The sequence below is a fragment of the Pseudorca crassidens genome, chromosome 4 (genome assembly GCF_039906515.1).
Source record: "Pseudorca crassidens isolate mPseCra1 chromosome 4, mPseCra1.hap1, whole genome shotgun sequence".
Taxonomy (NCBI): domain Eukaryota; kingdom Metazoa; phylum Chordata; class Mammalia; order Artiodactyla; family Delphinidae; genus Pseudorca; species Pseudorca crassidens.
Window position 1 is genome coordinate 84,976,640 of NC_090299.1, and position 14,371 is coordinate 84,991,010.

Sequence of the window (14,371 nt, forward strand, 5' to 3'; positions counted from 1 at the left end):
AATAATAGCAAACATGTGTAATGCTTACTATAGGTCTTTACATATGTCTGTCCATTCATATAATTAACTCGTTTCATTTCCAAAACAAATCTATGAATGGATAATATTTTTGTCCACATTTAGAGATGAAGAAATTGAGGCCCAAAGAGGTGAAGAAGCTCCCTCAAGATTATACCAAGAACATGTGGGGAATCAGAATTTGAACCTGGAATTTATACTTTTCTAAGTTCTGCTTCCTCTGTTAAAATTGGGGAAATTAGGTCTTCCTTTCAGGGTTGTTGTGAGAATTATAAATAATATATACAAAGTATAAACACAACAGCACAGTGTCTAACTCTGGCATGTCAGTACATAGAAGCAATAATTATACAGCCACTGCTGAACATACAGAGTAAAATTTGGTACAAGGAATCTGAAAATGCCTTTCTAAACAGAAGTGCTATGTTATTCAATCTCTTAATTTGTGTTTTGATTGGCAGTGCCATATTTAACAGAGTCCTTCAAAATCACACACATGAAAATTAGTCTTTCCTGTCTATGGAAAAAAAAATTGGGGTTTTGGTTTTGTTTTTTTAGCTTAGCAGCTGTATTATGCAAGCCTGCATCGATGTACACACAGTCTGAAGATGCAGGCATATTTGTTTTTCAAGTCAAAAAGGAAGACTTTATAAACCACTCAGTATTAGAGCAGACTCTAATCTGCTCTTGATTTAAGCTTGCAGAGCTGCAGTAGGAAGAAATCTTTAAACCCCAGACTTGCTGATTGGCATGAGCTCTATTCTGGCACCACAGAGGAGCCAGAAACAAGGCTCCATACAGGGATTCTGATATGAAGTGGGTAGATTGATATTCCTATTTGTGTTCCAATGCCCCCAAAATACCTTCACAGCATGTGAAACAGAATGGGGGCTCTACTGAATTTGTACTCTGGAAAACAAACTAAAAGGTCAACATGCATGTATATTTATAATGGAATTGGCATTTGCTAATCAGTGAGGGGAAGTGTTTCTTCCTTTGTAGCAACTTCTCAAACTTTTCTGGGGAGAACTTGCAGTCAGTCTTAGAAAGCTCTTTATACTTCAATATTTTCAGTACACTTAGGACAAAAAGTGGTCAAACTAATAGTATATTGACTTTATAATTTCAATACCAAGACTAAAATGCAGTATCAAAGTAGTACATTTTTCATGTTCATCAAAGGGGAAAAAATATACTATGGTATAATTAAAGTAGAAAGTATCAAAAAAAACAAAGAATACTTGTTTGAAAACTACATTACAGCATACATTTCTCAGATTGGCAAATATTCTTTAGTTGGAAACTATGGGCAGAGCATGTCAATTTCCCAAGGAACAAGAATTGTCAACTACCTTTATCAAAATAGAGATAGTACCTTTATATGAGTCTTCTTCTAGTGAGAATAGGTAAAGCGGTCCTGCCTTCCTAACTTCCAATCCTAGAGACTTGAAATTTAACGGTCATTTTGTCCTAGGTTAATTTGTTTTTAAAATATTTGTTTTCATGACTCAGAGATATCTAGAAAAATACATTAATAATGAAAGCATCACTTTTGGAATATACAATCAGAGTTTCTCAATATACCTCCATTTGGTTTATCAGGTTATGTTGTCTGATAGGACCTTTCTCCAGAATTCATATCCTTCATATAAGGTGACTCCTGCACAGACAGATTGGTGGAAATGCTGGACCAGAAGCTTCTCTGCCTCATTTAGCTCCACTGTATTTGCTGTGGTCATTACATCATCTGTCTTTCTCAGTCGACCCACTCTCTTAACCCTTTACAATTTCATCTCCAGAGATTATTTTGCATAGGTTATACTTCTAATTTTCTGAGTCCTAACAACATAGAATTCCTTAATGTCATTAATCACATAATCCAACCCACACTCCTACTTCTAGGAACATCTGATCATCTCCATGATTTATGGCTCCTTGCAAAGCTTAATCACAGAAGCCAGCAGTTCCTCACCTGACCTCAGCCCCCTGCTCATTTGTTTATTCTTCCTCAGATAGTACCTGGCTTCTACTACTTCACATATGGAACTCAATAAATATCAGTTGGATTAAATTGGGCTTATCATTTTCCTTATTATTTTTTCAGTAACTTGGGATTGTAAATGAACTTCTGGGTTTTAGGTGGATTTTAGTTTCAGATATGAGTGGCTTGGGAATTAGTTGATGGAGTGAATTAGCAGCAAATTTGAGTTAGTGGGGAAAAAACTAGAATAGGTGAATAGGAGGTAAAGATTAAAAGGTGAGATGAAAATCATCCCATTAAGACAAAGCTGAGACCAAGGTGAGTCTGCGAAAAGATTTATAACTCATGCAAGTAAAATAATAATAAACTTAAAAGTTTAGCTTGCACATATGTGTAAAATGTGAACTATAGTGGATAAAGGTGATGAGCAGGGTGATGTGAAGAGACTGTAGGCAAAAGATAAATTGAAAAAGGGGATTGTTATGAGGTAATCGCTGCAGTTAACATATATTATCCTGGCATGATTACACACTGTCATTAAGGAGAAATGAGAAGTTAAAAAATTTCTTACCCAATAGAATGTCTTTGTTTATTGACAAAATTGCTTTGTTGTTTCAAATGAGGAGTTAATATTCAGAGCATTACAGCTGATATTTTTTATTTGATAATGTATCAATAGATATTGATTGTCTTCATCCTATATTTGTACTGATTTGTTTTGGAAAATGGAAAAACTAGTCATCCCATCTCTTAGATTGACCCAAAAAATTCAAGACAACAAAAAAAATCTTCCTGGGAATTTGTGCAAAGAGAATTTAAATGGAAGTTAGAGAATTATTTGTGTACCTTATTGTGATAATCCCATTGAGAGGCAGCTTCGTACAGCTTATGAAAGCACAGGCTTTGGTGTCAAACTAACCAGGATCCCAGCCAGTGCTCCACTATTCCCTAGCTGTGCCCCTTTGGGAGAGTCATAGCACCTCTCTGGGCCTGTAAACTCTGTAAAATGAGGATAACCCCTATACCACAGGATTGTTTTGGAAATTAATTGATGTGATATATGTAAGATAGCTGCTACATAAATTGAATTATGTATGACAATGACAATGATGGCAACAATATCATATTTTAAGAATATCTGAATTTTAAGTCTGTATAACCAGCAGGCCGCAGACTTTGTCTTCTAGGCTGCGCAAAGGGAAACTTCCCCAAAATGAGAGCAGTGCAGGGTTTGGTATATAAGCATTCAAGTAGTGCCCTACTCAAAGGCACCACCTCCCCTACATCTTAGACTTCTGTTAACTTACATGAGTGTGTGAGAGCAGAAGTAGAGATCGTGAGCTTTCCAGATGGGTCTGGGGAAGTGGAAAAGAAGCTCTCATCCATAAACACTGGCCCTTAAAGCAGTGCACACTTGAGATCTCACACATATACACCTACACATACACATGTGTGTGTGAATTCATGCATGCATACACATATAAACATGCACATGGCTGAGCCCTGGCTAGCCCTCACCTGCTCTGAGGTCTCAGAACCCAATTTTTAACCTCCAAAGGGGGCTGGGAAGGGGATCAAGAATGTGTGCAGTGTTAGTGGTGTGTACACCAATGTTACAGGGGTGTGAGTGGACACGAGAGCAGTGTGTGCACAGCCGGCATTGCTGCCACATAAGGGCTCCTCAGGTTGTACAATCATAGAAAGAAATTTGACTTAAGCAAGTTAATCTCTTCTAATTCAACAAAGGTATTAAAAGGGCAAGTGGTGGCCCTAGTCCCGAGGCCAAACCTGGAAATATGACACAACACAAAAAGAAAGAATCAGGAGAACATACGACCAGAGATGCAGGCAAATCAGGCACCAGCTCGCAAAATGGGCTCAGACCAGCAGGACTATGGAAGGCAGAAAGCAAAGAGCAGGGAAGGGATCCTTGGGTACCTCTGAAGAAGGTCATATCCTGCTGCCACTTTCCCTGGCTGCCTCTGTTCAAATCCCTGTTCAGCCACTTACTACATGGTGACTATAAACAAGTTGTTTCAACAGCACGTGCTTCCATTTTCTCATCTGCAAAATGGAGATCAAGATTCTACATTTGTCATAAGGTTTGCATATGTGTGGTATGTGTGTGTTAAACTAATACATGCAAGGCAGCACATAGAAATAATCATTCAGTAAAGGCTATTATCATCAGTATCATTTGTATTATTATTCATAAACTTGTTGGCAAATTCTCAGAACCAAGGATTGCTTTACACCAAAGCCAGTCCTCCTCCCTGGCCATATCCATGCCATGAGAAATTTGTAAAAGCATCATTACATCCCTCCCAAATCTGTATGTTCCAGAGGATCTTCAAGCAGGACCAGAGACCAGTGGAGAGGAACAGGGCCTGACACAATGGCCCCCACCAAAAAAACTTCCTGATCTTTTTCATCTCCTCCATTTTCCAAGTCAGCAGGCAGAGGACAGTCTCCAAAACCATGAAGCCGCTCATCTAGGACCTTGGCCAGGTGCACAAAAGTGAGCACACGGTGTGCAATTCATCATGGAGAGTTTTGCAGAGTTGAATACAGTACTATGAACTGCCAATTATGCGTTAATACCAGAACATATTGAGGAAATTGTCCAGAGAACCTAATGTTATCATTAAAACACAATGTGAAACACTCCCTAAATTCTGCTTCTGGGGCAAAACAGTTTCCTGTATATCATGATAAAAAAATTGTTAAAAAGAAATAAAGGCTTTATTAAGATGCAAATCAGGGAGCATAAATGCATCCCAGACTAAACATTGCTTCTTATTTAGGCGATCTGGATCAACCATAAATAACACATGAAGCTTCTAGAACTCCTGCAGGTCATAATGAACCTAATGTAGAAGGACAAGATTATGATGCATAAACAAGCTTACCAGGACAAATGGGATGCACATCATAGCCAAGCCCCATGGCATCAAAAATAATGATGAATCACCACATATGTGAACAGGGTATTGCAGCGGCTGTCAGAGCAGCATGTGTATAGATACAAGCCATGGAGTAATTCTGTTTAAGTACAGTCACTGGGCCCACTGTGCACCTAGGAATTATGGCAGGCACCTCAGATAGCATCTTTAATGACTATTCAGATGAAAATAGGATGATTAATGATATCCTTTCTCATTTTTTGAAGTACAAAATATGAAGCCAATCCTACATAAATTCCCCTACCTTGCAGACTGAGCAACAATCTCTCATTATAATATATTCCTATAAATCATGCAGGATTACATGGGAGAAATGGCATGGCTCTGCCTTTAATTGTTTCTCTGTGTGTGTGTGTGTGACAGAGAGAGAGAGAAAGAAAGAGAAAAGAGAGGGAAATGGAGTACCATCTACCTTAAAAAGTCCTTTTAACTAAAAGTGACTGGTGTCATGTGTTCGATGATATATTTTGTTTCTTTAGAAATAAATGGAGTATTCATAGGCTAGCACAATGTCCAACACAGAGTACTTGTTCAATAAACATTTGTATAAGAAAAGGAGAAAGAGAATAAAAGGACAAAGAAGAGTAAAGTACGAAAGAAGAATTGGGAAAGAAAAATGATCAGAAATGTTTTCAAATCACTCTGACCAGCAGAAATGCCAACTCCGTGTATGTTTTACATGGAGTAAAAGCACAAAGAGTATTGATGGAAAGGCTGTAGCTATTACCACACAGTTCCCTGGTGAGATATATGAAGAGCTAGTAGGTCCCCTCACTGGGCAGTGGCAGAGCTAGAACTGAATTCCAGGTACCCTAGCTCCTAAATACTTAGGTGAAAGTTTATATATTATATGCTATCTAACCCTTTTTCAAGAGCCTCTCACCAGGTTGATGTGGTATCAGAAGGCAAGACACGAAATACCAATTCTAATTGTTTCCATTAGGCAGTCACATTGAGTTGGTTTCAAATCTAAAAAACAACTGAACTATTTCTGCCTCTTCAATTGATTTCCACAGTCTTTTCTCTTGTAATTTTGGTAACTTTCTGAATTCACAGACTTCAGTCTCTTGGGTAGCTCCATACTTCTGTTAGATACTTTACTAATCTACTACTCTGCCTTACATCCTTCTCAACTTCATTGTTCACCGCTAGCCATAATGTTGTCCCCAGTCAGCAAGTCTTTTTAATATGTTGAAACTTTAGGGTGACTGATACGGGTTATAGAGTTGTGGACTAAAGTGGATATAGAAAAAAATTAATGTCACAAGTCATTTACATCCATTATTCTAATGGATTTTAAAACAATGAAGTTATTTTTTATCAAGGCTTACTGAAAATGCATACAGTTTAGAAGCCATTTGATTTCCACATAGTCTATATTTTAACATTTAACAATGTGACAGTCTCAAAATGGCACACTGTCACAGTTGAAAATCACTTTAGAAATTCTGAACTACTAAATTAAATGTGGGGTAGGCCACATACAATTATCTTCAGAATTGTAGGGCAGTGCTGGCTCTCAAGGACTTAGATGACAGTATCATGATCATATGACCCATAAAACTGTTCTTTTCTCATATTACTTTTCTTAAAGTCTAAACTTCTCATGAAATGTATTTTCAAACCAAAAGTCTTACCTCTGAGGCTAGATTGATTTAAAAGAATTATATTCTAATTCCTTAGTATTTAGCCATCTTCATGATTCAATTTCTTTATTTTCATATGTCTGTATATCCCCTGAAAGTGAGATTAGCCAGAATACTTCATTCTTCATGGGTTTGTGAAAGGGAATTTCTCCAGGGTCATTGAAAAGGGGAGAAAATAAGTTCTTCTAGGAAGCAGGACTAAGTGATACTAGGAAACTCAATAAAGTAAAGATCAAAATAGAGAATAATAGAGAAAAATTAAGGTAGGAATAAAAATGATGAAAGTAAAAGATTGAATTTGAAAATAGTAAAGTTAAAATGAGCGAATGCTAGTATGTTTTAAAATATATATGCAGGTGTGAATTAGAAATACAGAGTACAAATAAAGATATGGAAAAGATTATGAGAACAAAACACTGCTGAGCTATCAGTTGTATAATTACTGTGAACCACATTGAAAACGTCCCACCCAACCCTTATGCATTACAACATTTGCAGTGGATCAGTCCATCCCTTGAAGCTACTGATACCAACGTCGTGCACAAATTTGAGAAGCCAGGATGTTTGATCTTTGGCAAACTGATGACTAGTTGATCCTTTCTTGCATATAATTCCTACATTTCTAAGCCAACGTTCTAAAATAAGGCCTTCCATCTACTTATATTCCCCATGCACCATTCTAAATCTGACAGGCACTTATTTTCTATAACACACTCTTTCACTACTCCTTTTCAATCCCATCTACTGTGTACCCTGGAACTTGCATTCCATGATTAACAAACTTTCCAAAATCTTTCACCCTTTTAGTAAAATTTTCTTTTATTACATGTTTTAATTTAAATTTTTGTACACCACTTGACATAGGCATTATTAATGCTCATCAACATTTCTTTTTTTTACTTGAAGTTTAGTTGATTTACAGCATTGTGTTAGTTTCAGTTATACAGCAGAGTGATTCAGTGATTTTCAATTCTTTTCCCTTATAGGTTGTTACAAAACATTGAATAGAGTTCCCTGTGCTATACAGTAGGTCCTTGTTTGTTATCTATTTTATATATAGTAGTGTGTGGATGCTAATCCCAGACTCCTAATTTATCCCTCCCTCCCACAACCTTTGCCCTTTGGTAACCATAAGTTTGTTTTCTATGTCTGTGGGCCTATTTCTGTTTTATATGTAAGTTCGTTTGTATCACATTTTTGGATTCCACATATAAACGATATCATATATTTGTCTTTCTGTCTGACTTACTTCACTTAGTATGATAATCTCTAGGTCCATCCACGTTACTGTATATGGCATTATTTCATTCCTTTTTATGGCTGAGTAATATCCCACTGTACATATATACCACATCTTCTTTATCCCTTTCTCTGTCAATGGACATTTAGGTTGCTTCCATGTCTTGACTCTTGTAAATAGTGCTGCAACGAACATTGGGGTGCATGTATCCTTTCCAACCATGTTTTTCTCTAGATACATGCCCAGGAGTGGGATTGCTGGATCATATGGTAACTCTATTTTTAGTTTTTTAAGGAACCTCCATGCTGTTTTCCATAGTGGCTGTACCAATTTACATTCCCACCAACAGTGTAGGAGGGTTCCATTTTTTCCACACCTTCTCCAGCATTTATTGTTTGTAGATCTTTTGGTCATGGCCATTCTGACTGGTGTGAGGTGGTATCTTGTAGTTTTGATTTGCATTTCTCTAGTAATTAGCAATGTTGAGCATCTTTCCATCTGCCTTTTGGCTATCTGTATCTCTTCTTTGGAGAAATGTCTGTTTAGATCTTCTGCCCATTTTTTGCCTGGGTGGTTTGGGTTTTTTTATATTGAGCTGTTGAGCCGTTTGTACATTTTGGAGATTAATCCCTTGTCAGTCACATCGTTTGCAAATATCTTCTCCCATTCTATAGGTTGTATTTTTGTTTGTTTATGCTTTCCTTTGCTGTGCAAAAACTTTTGTTTAGTTATGTCCCATTTGTTATTTTTGTTTTTATTTCCATTACTTTAGGAAATGGATCCAAAAAGATATTTATGCTATTTATGTCAAAGAGTGTTCTGCTTATGTTTTCCTATAGGTGTTTTATGGCATCTGGTTTTATATTTAGGTCTTTAATCCATTTTGAGTTTATTTTTGTGTATGGTATTAGAGAAAGTATTAATTTCTTTTTTTTGCTTTGCAAAAAATTACTCTTTAATTAGTGAAAAATTCAAATTCAAGCCTTGCCTAATGCTTATTGCCCTTCCTTGCAGGTCTGAATGCTAGACCTAGTGACTGTGGCCAACTATCTCTCATTGGTGTTCCAAAAGGCGAAGAGCTCCTTCCTGCTAGACTTTCTTCGATATTTCAGTTGTAATAAGCAGATTTAACTAGCTTTTGGAAAGTTGTTCACTATCACCATAGTATGTCATGCCTTCACTTCTCTGTAGCTGAAGCTCTTGCGCTGCCTTGTCATTCTTTATTTACACTGACTTGTCCATACTCAAAAAGCTGCTGAAGTCCTGTCTTAGTGAGTCTCCTTTGACCCACACTGTGCTTAAAAAGCACATCTTAGGTCCTTTAAAGCTGGTTAAATCACTCTCCTCATGGCTTAACTTTTCCACACTGTTCACAAGAACTAAGCTAATACAACTTATAAACAGGTCACATACACAGATTTCACCTGCTTATAGGTTGCAAACATCAACTTACTGACAATATTTTCACTATTAAACTAGTTCCAGAACACAGAAAGTTTGCTAACAGTACAAATTAACCTCATATGCCATTAAAGGATACTGTCAAGGTTGTGTCAAACAATTTCACAAACATAGAAACAGGAAATGTTAATCTCCCCCATTCCTTCAACCTTTATTATATGAATAAAAGAACTTGAGACAATTTAGCTTAATTTTAATAAAATGTTTCCCAAGCGTTATTTTGACCAGGTACCCAGGTTTAAGTTATGCACATTGATAGTGTCCCTTTATATAACCAACACTTTAAGTTGTTAAAGAATAACCATTTTCTAATAATTAGCCTATTTTCTACACTGCTTATCCACATATGTCCATTAACAAATGGTATGTTGTCTGTTACATTTATTGGTTTGTGAGTGTTTTCTGGAAAACTGCAGCGTCTGTGAAGACCGATTTCCATGCTGGCATTGCATGCATCCAAATATTAATGCACAGAGGCACAGAATTAGAGCAACGAGAGCATATTCAAACACTAGCACGCCCCATCCCCCCTTTTATTGCTTGGTTTGCTTAGTACTTCTTAAAACAAAAATAAGAATCTCAAATTTAATGTTCAACTACCGAAGAAATAATAACAGCAGGGCACATACTTAGGGCTCGAATTAAATTTTAAGCACTAGCTGGCGCAAAACAGTAGACATTGGTTTATATATATATATATATACACACACATACATACATGACCTTGTTATCTAAGACTCTTCTCAACCAGGGTCTTCCAAACAAATTGTAAACTCATACCAACATGATTTAGGTTCAAGCATACACATGGAAATAACAGTGTGTTCTTTGGGATTTTTACAAACTCTGACTATCCAAATTTGGATTCAGGTCTTGAGGAAGTGAAAACCTTGTTTGTACTAAGCAACTGTGCTACACTTCTACTGCAGTAATCACTTGGGATGATTATATCTAGACTATCCTTGGTTTCATCCAGTAAAATGCAGAGGGTACAAACAGGAAAGCATGCCAGCCAGTTAACGGTTCAACAATGCGTGATTTTTATTCTCTTGCTCTGAGAGCTTGTATCAACAAAATATATATTAAACCAAGGTAAATAACTGAAGATTTATGGGCCTCTTGTGCTTTAAAAGGGCAAAAAAAAAAAGGTAGCCACTAATTCGCTCAGATAGAGCAGGCTTAGTGGTCCTGTATTTTGAAGATTTTACGAATGTTTCTTAAGGTAGGAGGAAATGGAAAACATTCACTATCCCTTTCCAGAATTTAAACAGAGGGCAGGAGACATTCTTTACACCCAAATAAAACTATGGCAGCAGTTCACATGTGACCAAGGTGAATGTAGAATGGAGATGTTCTAAACACAGCTAGGACTCTCAGCAAAGCTAATACACTAAAATCATATGATTACATTTTGAAAAAAAATGCACAAAAACCAAATAGGAATTTTGAGATTTTTCATTTGAAGTAAATCTTAATGCTATTAAATTCGCAAATATGCTAATTTAAATACCCAATTCTATTATCTAAAACACACATTGCAAACATACAAATATCTATTCTCTCCACATGTCAGAGCCCATTCATTTCATGGTTTGGAAATGGGGAGAATAGATCTCCTTAAACTGCAAGTCAGCAGGTGTTTCTTTACAGTTAACTTTAGCAAAATTCATACAAAACAGTAATTAACAATGATCTTCTTTACTTGTTAACTCACAAGGAAACACCTTCAAAACTGCATTTTGTTAAAGTTTCTGTACTAAAATGTAGAAAAACTGAACTACACAAGTATTGAAAAGTTAAAAATTCCTTAATTTTTTATTCCTGGTACCACTACCACAATTCACAGGGCAATATACCTGATGTAATGAAAAGAAAAAGAAAAAGAAAAAGCTATAACAGATAAACGACCTCAGGAATGTACATCTAATTGACACTACATTGCATTAATCAATAGTTGCACTTTTTGCAAACTGTGGCTATGACAGTCCTGAACAAGAAGGGTTTCCTGTTTAAGCTGCAGTATCTTTTCTGACTATGGATCATCGTTCCTTCTGTGGCAGATTTTTACAGTTCCTCTAATGCATTTGGGACGACTGTCTCAAAGTAACCTGCAGCTTTCCTGACAACTCCTCACTCTCTCTCCTGCTAAGAACTGTAGCCCTTTTCTTCTGAGTTTTTAGAACCTTCTGCTACCACATCCACCACTTCCACCACCAGATCCATAACCACCACCATAGGGACTTGCCGAGCTTCTTCCACCAAAACTGCCCCCCTTCATGGGTCCGTAATTTGATTGCTGTTGTCCACTATAATTTCCAAAATCATTATAGCTCCTACCACCACCACAGTTACCTCCAAAATTTCCTCCTTCATTGTAACCATCATATCCTCCACCACCGCCACCATATCCACCACCTTGGCTTCCATATCCTCGTCCACCACCACCATAGCCTCCTCTACTACTATAACCAGGACCACCACCATAGTTACCACCATCGCCTCCAAATCCATTATATCCACCATCACCTCCTCCATAACTACCTCTGCTGCCACCACCTCCACGACCATAGCCTCCTCTTCCACCAAAGTTTTCACCACGGCCAAAGTTACCTCCACCACCTCCAAAGTTTCTTCCATGACCCATAAAGTTGCCAGATACACCTCCACGACCTCTTTGTGATGCAGCAGATTGCATTTCTTGTTTAGAAAGGGCCTTTTTCACTTCACAATTATGCCCAATAATAGTGTGGTATTTATGAATAACAATTTTATCAACTGTATCATGATCATCAAAAGTTACAAAAGAAAATCCTCTCTTTTTTCCACTATGCCTGTCTTCTATAACTATGGTTTCAATCTTGCCATACTTTTCAAAGTAGTCTCTCAAATTATATTCTTCTGTATCTTCTTTAATACCACCAACAAAAATTTTCTTCACTGTTAGATGGGCACCAGGCTTTATAGAATCATCTCTAGAAACAACTCTCTTTGGTTCCACTACATGCCATCAACCTTGTGTGGTTGAGCACACATTGCTGCATCCACCTCTTCAACACAAGCGTAAGTAACAAAACCAAAGCCCCTGGAACGTTTTGTTTGGGGGTCTCTCATCACCACACAATCTGTAAGTGTGCCCCATTTCTCAAAATATTCTCTTAAGCTATCATCTGTAGTTTCAAAGCTCAGACCACCAATAAACAGTTTTCTCAACTGTTCTGGTTCCTTTGGATCATGGCCCTCCTCCCCCCGGTGGTGGCAGCGACAGCTGGAGTCGGGCTGGGGGCAGCCGGGTGGCGGTTTTACCTCCATTTTGAGACCAGACTCGCCTCTTCCAACTCCGAAAGTGCTAATTTCATTCTTTTACATGTAGCTGTCCAGTTTTCCCGGTACCACTAATAAGATATAATGTGTTTTGGATTCAAAGAATCAATATTGTCAAAATGACTATATTACCCAAGGCAATCTACAGATTCAACACAATCCCTATCAAATTACCAATGAACTAGAACAAAAGAAAAATTTTAATTTGTATGGGAATACAAAAGATCCCAAATAGCCAAAGCAATCTTGAGAAAGAAAAACAGCCAGAAGAATCAGCTCCCTGACTTCAGACTATACTACAAAGCTACAGTAATCAAAACACTATGGTACTGGCACAAAAACAGAAATATGGTTCAATGGAATAGAATAGAAAGCCCAGAAATAAACCCACACACCTATGGTCAATTAATCTACAATAAAGGAGGTCAAATTATATAATGGAGAACATTTCTTATTTTCTTTGCTTTCCTGAATATATGTCTTGCTACCCCCTTGAAGTTAGGTATGACCATCTAACTTTCATGGCCCAATGAAATGTGAGTGGAAGGGACATTGCATCACTTTGGAGAAGTATTTAAAAGCCAGTATGTGAATTTCTATGCTATTTTCATTTACTTGTGGAAAACTTACCTTGCTATGCAGGTAACATAATATGAAACATGCAGGAATACTGAGCCAACCCATAAAGGAAAGCTGTCCTAGAGAGTTTCTCCACCCTACAGTGACGTTTATGTAATAAAAATTTGTTATGTAAACCCCTGGGAACTAGATGCTGTTTATTTCAGCAGCATATGCTAGCCTATTCTGACTAATATACTCCTGAATAGTAACATCCCTTACTGAGTGCTCTCATGAGTAGCATGTTTATTTATTCATTCATATATGCCTCAGAATCTGGATCCCAGGTCTATCTTCTTCTTTCCTGTCCTCATAGGTCATTAATCATTTAAGGAGCATGACATTTGGTGATACAACCACTTGAACTTCATCTTCTCTTACAGGGCCTACAATCAACCTGAATGCTTTTCATGTTCATTTGTATGATCAGTTCACCAACCTATCAAATCAGTTATTTCACTATCTCACTTCAGTGATCTCAACACCACTTCACCCCATATTTCATAAGCATACATGCATATTTTCATCACCTGACTCAGTTTCTCCTCTGAAATAATGGATTCATTCATCTCACTTTCTGAAAACAGCCTCCTATCCTCCAAGTTGATTCATTTAATCATGCCCTGCTATACCAACCTCATCAGGACCCCGAGGATACAGACCTTCTTATTTTAATCTATTTTTATCCTAATTACTATTGATCCCATTGTTTTGATCCTTAGTAATCCTAATCCTAATGATTTTGCCCCTTTGGTCATTATTCTCAGTCCTTTCTTCATTTTCCTATCCTTTCCTACATCAAACAAAACCTTACTTTGAATAATCAGAAATGTCTGCCTTCTCTGCCTCTTTACCTTATAAGTACCTACAACTAGTTAGACTGATCCAACTATAAATTTGTGCTCACCAAGACCAACTGGATCCTCCTATACTCCCAGGAAATACTAAGAGTGCTTCTCAATTCTCTCTCTCATTTTCACAAAAGTCCCCCTCTGTCCCGAAATCTCAACTTGAGTCATTCATGGTTTTTCATCATAAAAATGATAAGAGGGGAACCCCTTTGAATTCCCAACCTTAAGACCTACAAAGCTACGTGCATTAATAATCATCCTTTTTGGGGAGG

The 14,371-nt window shown here is 37.3% G+C and overlaps 1 pseudogene; it reads right to left on the reverse strand.

Annotated features, from left to right (window-relative positions):
• Window positions 1-9,441: 9,441 nt before the first annotated feature.
• LOC137223761 (heterogeneous nuclear ribonucleoprotein A3-like) lies at window positions 9,442-12,641 on the reverse strand (annotated as a pseudogene).
• Window positions 12,642-14,371: the final 1,730 nt, after the last annotated feature.